At 35.3% G+C, this 9469-nt stretch overlaps 1 non-coding gene across 1 annotated transcript; it reads left to right on the forward strand.

Annotated features, from left to right (window-relative positions):
• Positions 1-2755: 2755 nt before the first annotated feature.
• On the forward strand, positions 2756-2865 carry LOC133780757 (small nucleolar RNA R71). Its single transcript, XR_009869575.1, has one exon. It is a non-coding gene; the product is annotated as a small nucleolar RNA R71 (small nucleolar RNA).
• Positions 2866-9469: the final 6604 nt, after the last annotated feature.

The following is a 9469-nucleotide window of genomic DNA, read 5'->3' on the forward strand; positions in this document are numbered from 1 at the left end:
CAACTTTAGCTTTATCAACTTCTATTCCCTCAGACGAAATCACATGTCCTAAACACAATTCCTATTTTAACCATAAAGTGGCATTTTTCCCAATTAAGCACAAGATTTTTCTCTTTACAACAAATCAAGACAAGAGAAAGATGGTGCAAACATTCATCAAACGAAGATTCAAACACAGAAAAATCATCCATAAATACTTCAAGGAATCTTTCAACCATGTCAGAAAAAATTTAAATTATACATCTTTGAAAAGTCGCAGGTGCATTGCATAATCCAAAAGGCATGCGACGATAGGAAAAAGTCCAAAAAGGGCATGTAAATGTATCTTTTCTTGATCTTCTAGGGCAATGGAGATTTGGATATATCCCGAATATCCATCAAGAAAGCAATAATATGCATGGCAAGCTAAATGTTCAAGCACTTGATCAATAAAGAGTAATGGAAAATGGTCTTTTCTAATAACATTATTTAGCTTTCTATAGTCTATGCACACTCTCCACCCCGTTTGTACTCGAGTAGGGATTAATTCATTTTTCTCGTTTTCAACAACAGTGATCCCAGACTTCTTAGGCACAACTTAAACTAGCCTAACCCATTGACTATCAGAAATAGGGTAAACGATACTTACGTCTAATAGTTTAATGACCTCTTCTCTAACTACTTCTTTCAAATTTTGGATTTAGCCTTCTTTGACATTCCCAGGAGGATTTAGAATTCTCTTCTAGATGGATTTTATACATTCATATGGATGGGCTAATTCCTTTAATGTCTCTAATGGTCCAAACTATGAATTCTTTATGTTTTCTAAGGACATCTAACAATAGATCTTCTTTTTCTTTAGCTAAGGTGGATGCTATGTTAACTGGTAAGATTTCAGACTCTCCTAGAAAAGCATATTTTTAATTTTCTGGCAAAGGTTTCATGTCTAACTTTGGAGACTCGAAAATTGATTGAATATGCTCTATGGGTGAAAAAGGCTCAGTTATGGTATCATTTAAGGGCATAGACTCTAACAAAGAATTCACAACATTTATGGAATCATCAACATGTAAGCTCATACCAAAATATTTTTCAAAAAAGTCAAGCAAGTCGTTCCCATCATCTTCAAAATTATTCTCAATCATGTTGACTTCATGCACTTCCTCACACTTAACAGATTTAGCAACATTAAATACATCCAATTCAACAGTCATATTTCCAAAAGATAATTTCAAAACGTCATTATGAAAATTAATGATTGCATTAGATGTAGCTAAGAATGGTCTACCTAAAATGATAGGAATATGAGCATGCACATTTTCCACAGGTTGAGTATCAAGAACAATGAAGTCAACAGGAAAGTAAAATTTATCAACTTTTATCAAAACATCTTCTATAATGCCTTTAGGAATGTTCACAAAACGATCGACTAATTGAAGAGTTATAGAAGTATATTTTAGTTCACCAATACCAAGTTGTTTATAAACAAAATAAGGCAATAAATTCACACTAGCACCCAAATCAAGTAAAGCATTGTTAATAAAATGGTCACCAATAATGAATGAAATTGTGGGACACCCAGGTTCTTTATATTTAACAAGCTCTTATATTGAATAATGGAGCTAGCTTGTTCAGTTAAAAATGCATTTTTAGGAACATTAGTGTTTCTTTTTATAGTACAAAGATCCTTCAAAAATTTAGAGTAGGCGGGAATTTGTTTAATGGTGTCTAAGAAAGGGATATTGATACTAACTTATTTAAAAACTTCTAAGATGTCATTATATTGGCCGCCTTTTTAATTGGAAGTAGTATTTATGGGAATGGGGCTTTGGGATTGAAATGATGGATTGGAGTATTCTCTTTTGAAGATTCATTAGCATTAGAACTAGAAGGTTGACTCTTTTCTTTTTCTTTTTCAAACTCAGGTATGTAATCATGTTTGACAATGTTCTTTCCGGACCTAAGAGTTGAAATTGATTTGACTTCTCCATTATGACTAGACTTTCCTATCTCATATTGACCTTTTGGATTTGGGATAGGTTGACTAGGAAATGTTCCTTTTTCTCTATCAGCTAAAGCAGTAACGAGTTGTCCTACTTATGTCTCGAGTTTGGTAATTGATTGAGATTGGTTTTGTAGGATTTGTTGAGTGGATTACATAAATTGTTGTAAAGTATCTTCTAAGAAAGGTTTATTTTGTTGAGGATATGGTTGATTTTGTGGGACATGAGTTTGGTTTTGCATGTTGTATTGATGCCCTTGATGCTTTGGAGGCTGGTTTTGTCTCCATGAAAAGTTTGGATGGTTTCTCCAATTTGGATTATAAGTGGATGAAAATGGGCTATCATTTGGTTTCTCATAAGCATGAAGAGCATTGGCCTCCTCAGAAAAGGTCTCTTGGTAGGAAGGACATGATTGAGCACTATGGCAAGGATTAGAACATATAGAACAAACATCTTTTATGGGTTGCATTGGAGAATTTATAGTTTGGCTTATGGCTAAAGCTTCTACTTTTCTCGTTAATTTGTCTAAGGATGTTCTTAAGTCTAACTCATCTTTTACTTCATACCTTTCTCCTCTTTTTGGTGAATTAGTTGACCTAGACCTAGGATCAAAATAATTCCATTGTTGTGAATTGACATATAAATCTTCAAGGGCGTCCCAAGCCTCTTGCCCTTGAAATTGTAAAAAATTTCCAATATGCATAGATTGAATCATTTGATGATTAGAGGGAGTCAAACCATCATAAAAATATTTTACAAGTCTCCAATTTTCAAAACCATGATGAGGACATTTTAATAATAAATCTTTAAATCTCTTTCCCAAAATTCATAAAACTCTTCATTATCTTTTTGGAAAAAACTCGGAGATTTCTTTCTTTAAACTACTAGTTTTAGACATAGGAAGAATTTATTATAAAGTTGATCTCATTTAGTTATAGACCCTGTGGGAAGGGAATTTAACCAAGTTTTTTATTTTTCTTTTAATGAAAAAGGGAATAATCCTAGTTTGACTAACTCATCAGAAAAAATTTGAAATCTAAATGTTGAGAAAATTTCTAAGAAATCTTTGACATGCATGTGAGGATCCTTTCTATCTAACCCATAAAAAGATGGAAACAGTTGAATAATTGATGGTTTAAGCTCAAAATGGGTAACAGAAGTGGTAGGAAAAACAATACATGAATGAGCATTAGATGAAATAGGTGCAAAATATTCATGCAAGGTTTTTTCAGACGCAACATTTTCATCAACATGATTTCTATTAATATTAGCAATTGGTTCCATGATGCTCGAATTTTTACTAACACTTTCAATTTCAAATAAAGATAAACGTCTCTTCACTAATCAATTTTTAGAATTATGTTCCCAATGATGCATACAATTTTTCACAAAGAAGGTAACAAAGATAATCTCAAGCAAACAATTTTCTGATGTGGAAGAATGGTAAAAACCGCCACCACAGAGCATACTTAGAATTTTTAGAGATCTCACAACAATATAATTGTTATGTTTTACTTGTCCCTGGGTCTATTTGATTCCACTTACTTGCACACTACTAACAACTCCCTGATGTTAATTAGTAGAGGCGGATTGGAAATTTTGTTCAAATTTTCTTTAAGCAAAGATTGCTTATGGTGAAAGGACAAGATTTAGGTTTGTTTTTCAAGTTTTTTTTTTTTACAATTACACAATAACATGATAAGAGAAATAAAATAAGACAAAATAGATAATGTTAACTAAAATTGAACAAGAGTTGGGAGGCATAGTATGCCATCAACCATAACAAAAATAAAGTAAAAACTAAGAGGCAAAATTGCCATCAACCAGTAAATAAGGTAAAAAAAAACTAGGAGGCACGAGTGCCATCAACTAAAGAAAAGAGTTGGGAGGCATAGCATGCCATCAACCATAAAGAAAATAGAGCAACAACTAGGAGGCAAAAATTGTCATCAATTAGTAAATAAGCAAAAAAATATAACAAAAAAATAAATAAAGCAAATTACAACAAAGGTTAGGAGGCACAAGTGCCGTCAACTAACAAAAATGTAGCAAAAAGAAAATATTACAACAAAAGCAAAATAAAAATAAATAAATTAGGAGGCACAAGTGCCGTCAACTAAAAAAATGTAATAAATATATAAGTAAGGTTTTTTTTATGGGTGGTAGAACTGTCCCAAATTTTCTTCTTATATTTCTTTTTTATATTTATATATATAGTTTTCTTTCTTTAAGTGCAAAAATTAAAATAACTAGTAGAAAAATTCACTGACCGTGAGAAAAAGTTCGTTTCTTTTCTTGCAACTCCCCGACAATGGCGCCAAAAAATTAATGGACCCAAAATGGGTATGTTTTAAATATGTAAATCACAAGCGTATGAATCGTATATATAGTATAGAGTTCATGTAAGCAAGGATGTCAAACCCAAACGAGTTGTCTAAAAATAAAAAGAAACTATTTTAAACCAAAATTAATTAAATTCTAACCTAGCACCAAAGATTGATAAGAATTAATGTCAAGAAAAACATAATAGTTTTGTTCCAAGCATTGGATGTGTACAATTTAATGACACGTCTTATTCAAAGAATATTATGTTTTGCAAAATGAAGAACAAAGCATAATATTATCTAACAATCCAAAATACAAGATATTAAAGATGAAAGACATATATGAAGAAGAAAAATACATAAACTTTATTGCATTACAAGGGAAATTAACATACAACAATAGATACTATCTAGTTACAAGTTGCTTCATCATGATCTTAATAATCTTATGAAAAAAATTAGAAGCACATAACTAGAATCCAAAATATATTACAAAAGAAATACATACTTGACACAAAATGGTCTTCCAAAAGGAAGAGAGAAAATGTAGAGAGAAAGTGTAGAAAAGATGATAGTAATCCCAAAAATTAAGTACCCCAAAAATGGTCTTGAAATTACATATTTATAGCCAAAATGAGAGTATTAAAATAATCAATTTCAATTAATTAAATAGATTAAATTAACTAAATAAAGTAAATATGGCATGTAGAGGTAAATTTTAGGGTGTAATGATGATATTTTGGTAAAATATGTAGAAAAGTTGGGTAAAATGTGGCATTTTTGGACATTGTGGGACAAGGGGACAATGAGACCATGTTGGGCTCAAGGAAAATGACAGGTGGAGGTTGGGTGGCTGCTGACAGGCGAGATGGGTTGGGAAGGTGGGCTCAAGCAGCTGGAGGCAAGCTGGGTGTGGGCTTGGAGGCAACAGGGGCACACGGGCCTGGCTGGGAAGGGAAAGCAGGCCGGACTGGAGCAGCTGGGGCACTGGCCTGGAAGGCAGGCGGGTGGGCCGAAGGCTGGAGGCAACTGGCCTTGGGGATGGGAGCATCAGGCGTTGTGAGCTTGGAGGGAGGCATGCCTGGCTGGGAGTGCATGTGGAAGGAGGCGTGTGTAACGTCCTCCTAATCCAAGACCGTTACACCGTGTATTTTAAATAGTGTCAGACTTGCTAATCAAGTCATTTGGTCATAAACGTGTCACTAAGGTTAATGTCAAGGATTAGGGTTAAAAATTTTGGTCAAAGGAATTGTTGAATTTTCATTAAAGAGTTTAATACATACATGGGATCCCAAAATGTTACAAATAGATGTTTAACCAGGTATATACAAGTCAAAAGTACAATTAGCCGGCCTATGTGGCAAAATCAGGGATACGACCCTAGTTCCTCTAAGATATCATCGAACGTGGTGGACGAGCAACCGCATATGTGCATGCCACCACTGAAGCTCTCCAACTCATGGCTGGTCAAGCTTTCCTTTCCCCTTACCTGCACCACATAGCACCCGTGAGCCAAGGCTCAGCAAGAAAACTTAAACTTGTGCATGAACAGAAAATACTGATTCCAAATACATATCTAGCATGCCCAACAATAACCTACTCATGCATGCATACAATTACAAATGAATGATCATTGGATCACTCTAGGGCCCGCTGCTCTGAATGGTTGACCATAGAGTCAATTCGGGGCCCTGTGCCCTAGCTATGTGACCATAGAGTCACCTGGTGCCCTTGCCCTTAACTCTAAGTAACTAGCCATAGAGATAGCCAAGCGCTTTGTTTTCCAGTGATCATAGGGTCGGCCAATGTAATAGTATGTTCCTAGTTGGGCCTAAGCCTCTCGACCAGCGCGCTATTGCCGCCCTTGACTAATAAGTCAAGGCTTTAATCAAACATTCAGATACAGATACAAATACTGATATAGATAAGCATACTTCAGACAATACAAGTATGCATGCATATAATTCATGGTATCTTAGCCAATCAAGTAGATACACAGTAATAACCATGTTCTTTAACGGGGTCGCGCCCTACCTATGCAAACCAAACAAGCATTCATTAAACAATTATCCAGGTACATAGCATTTAAGCATATCCTAATTCACAATCATCCTCAGGGGCAAAGCCCTATTCACAATTATAATCAACAATCGGGCCAAGACCTAATCACACATACCACGTATTGGGTGCAGTTTTCTTACCTCGGGTCTGAGTATAGCGTAATAATAAGAATGACCCCCGAGCACGATCCCGATTCCAAGCCCCTAGAGATAACCTAGTCACAACCATAATATAGGATCCCATCAATAACGAGGAAATAAAGGCTTCTGGACCAAGTCCTAGCCTCCGAGACATCGAACTCTACTAAACCGGGTAGTAGAATCGATCCCGAGCCATTAGGTTTGAGTTCTTGTTACTCAAGACCTAAGTTGGCCAAAATAGCCCAGGAGGGTCGCGACTTGCCCCTAAGGGCCGCGACGTGCCTCCCAGGTCAGAGAGCCCCTTCTGCCTGGAGACAAGACGCGGGCCTTGACTTGCCCCATAGGGCCGCAACACACCTCCAAAAAAGAAGCCCCATCTGGCCCTGGGTTCACTTGGGTCGCGGAGCCCCAAGAACAGGGCCGTAACCTGGCCCTACGAACCCAGAATTCCTCTGTTTTTCTCCAGTAAAAAACCTACCAAAATCTTCCCAAATGATTCCTAGAAATACTATTCAATCCTCATAACATTATCAGCATAACACCAGCAGCAAAACCCCAGCTCAACACACTCAAAACTCCACCCAAAACTCAAATTCATAACCTTGAGCCTCAAAGCTCAAGAACAGCCATAAAACAAAAATAGAACACCATTAAAATAGAAATTGAAGCTCACCTCAGCTGTGAATTAATCCTCCTAGCTGCAGCTTACAAAATTCTAGGCCTCAAGTCTTCAACTCCAAACCTTAGCCTCCAAAATTTCAAGAACTCCAAGGCACCACCCAAAGATCTTAGAGAGAAAGAGAGAAGCGGTTGAGAGAGAATGAGGGAGAGAGAGGGAGTCGGTTGGGAGAGAGAGCCTGAGTGTTTTTGTGTTTTGTTTTCTTAAGGTTCAAGTAACTTAAGCTAATCTCGAGGCTCGGGGTACCAAGAACGTCCCCGATGGAAAAATGGTCAAAATCCCTGATATTCCCTCATAATCTCACCAACTCCAAATATATCCTCGAATATTTATTCCCGTTACCCGATAACCTGGTAATATACCAATTACCTCAAATACCCCTTGACTCACCTCGAGTCGGGTATTGGATCCTGTTGACCCTGATTTTGGCCAACTGACACGAAGTCAAATATGCTTGATTTGGACAAACACGTTGAAAAGAATATGATGACGAAACAATAAAGAACACAAGAGTTTATAGTGGTTCTGCCCCAGAATCTGGTAATAACCTACGTCCACTTGAATTGTTATTGATGCAAGATTCAAAGGAGTGATCAAAGAACTAAGGTTCAATGAGTTTCACAAACCTCTGAAGAACAAGACAATATATCAAATAGAATAACTATAATTTCAAGTGATCAGAAAGCGAAAAAAGATCCTTTCCCTTGAGCTATCTTTCTCTATTTATAGGCTCAAGGAGGATTTACATTAATTTGTTACAGATATTATTTCCTAAATAATCGGATACTCAGGAAATCATGGGAGATAATTTCAGATTCTATCATAACTGCATGAGATTCTCTCCGTGTATAGCATGCCTACAACCAGGCTGGTCGTATATAAAGATCGAACGTTGTGACAATAAATGTCTTCCTGGTCGATAGTCGAGCACTAACTCTGCCAGATGTCAGCCACGTGCATCAAACGTTCGCCACGTCATCCACACCTGTTTTTTGGATAACAGATCCCATTGTGACTTTCCCGCTAACTTGCTTCCTAGGATCGTCTCATGCTGAGTAACACAAATAAATCCACATAATAATGTGGTCTCTCACATACATCCCACATATGCACATATATACAATTATGCCCAAAATAGGCCAAATTAGGAAAATTGCACTTCTAATAAGAAACTAGCACACATGCATATTTAATACACCTAAACATGCATATATAGTCATATTATCATATAACTCACATAATCACATAATTACACACAAATATATCTCACATAAACATACAATTCCATAAATTGTCATCATAGCCCCCTAATCAAGGCCCTAAGCCTTATTAGGTAATTTGGGACGTTACAGCGTGGCCCTTTGAATATCATATTATCTTTTTCTTTCTTCAACAATGCCATCTTTTCCATTCTAATTTCAGCTTTATTTCTTTCCTTTCTTGCTTTTCAAAAATGCAACATACTCCCTCCAAATAAACATAAATTAAATTAAAACTAAATATTTTCAATAATAAATATACAACATAAGTTCCATGCAAATATTAATTAAAACTTAATTTACTTTAACATTTAAGTTCAATAAAAGTGCATTTTTTTACTTCTAACTTAACAATATTAATTTCAAATAATTAAACTACAACATATTACAATAAAATATCTCTAAAAACATATAAAAAATATAAAAAATTACAATAAGACTAATAAATTCAAAATTACTTAAAAACTTAATAAATTACTTATAAACTTAAGAACTAAGCACCAATTAGCATATAAAATATGGTAAAATAACTCTATTTTGTAGAGTTATCATAAGGTCACTTGGTCACCAAATGAACACCAATGTTCTATTTTTTCATGATCTTCAACAAAAGACACATATTAGAGACAAGATCAACTGTACTGCCAACCTCTTCTCACTTAGATTACAAATCACACTGTTAAGATAACTAAAAATTGAATTTTCAGGGACAACGGGTGATTAAGGTCACTTTGGTAACCAAACGAAAAATGGTTTTCTATTTTCTCATAATCTTCAACATAAAGTGCATATTACAGACAAGAACAACCTTTTTTCACTCAGAACATGGATTTCACCCCTAAGATAACTAAAAGTTGACTTTTTAGGGTCAACAGTGATTAAGGTCACTTTGGTCATTAAACGGACACCGAATTTTTTATTTTCTCTTGATCTTTAGCAAAAGGTGCATATTAAAGACAAAATCAACCATATAATCAACCTTTTTTTCACTCATATCATATATTGCATCACTTAAGGTAATTAA

The sequence above is a fragment of the Humulus lupulus genome, chromosome 5, assembly GCF_963169125.1.
Source record: "Humulus lupulus chromosome 5, drHumLupu1.1, whole genome shotgun sequence".
NCBI lineage: Eukaryota > Viridiplantae > Streptophyta > Magnoliopsida > Rosales > Cannabaceae > Humulus > Humulus lupulus.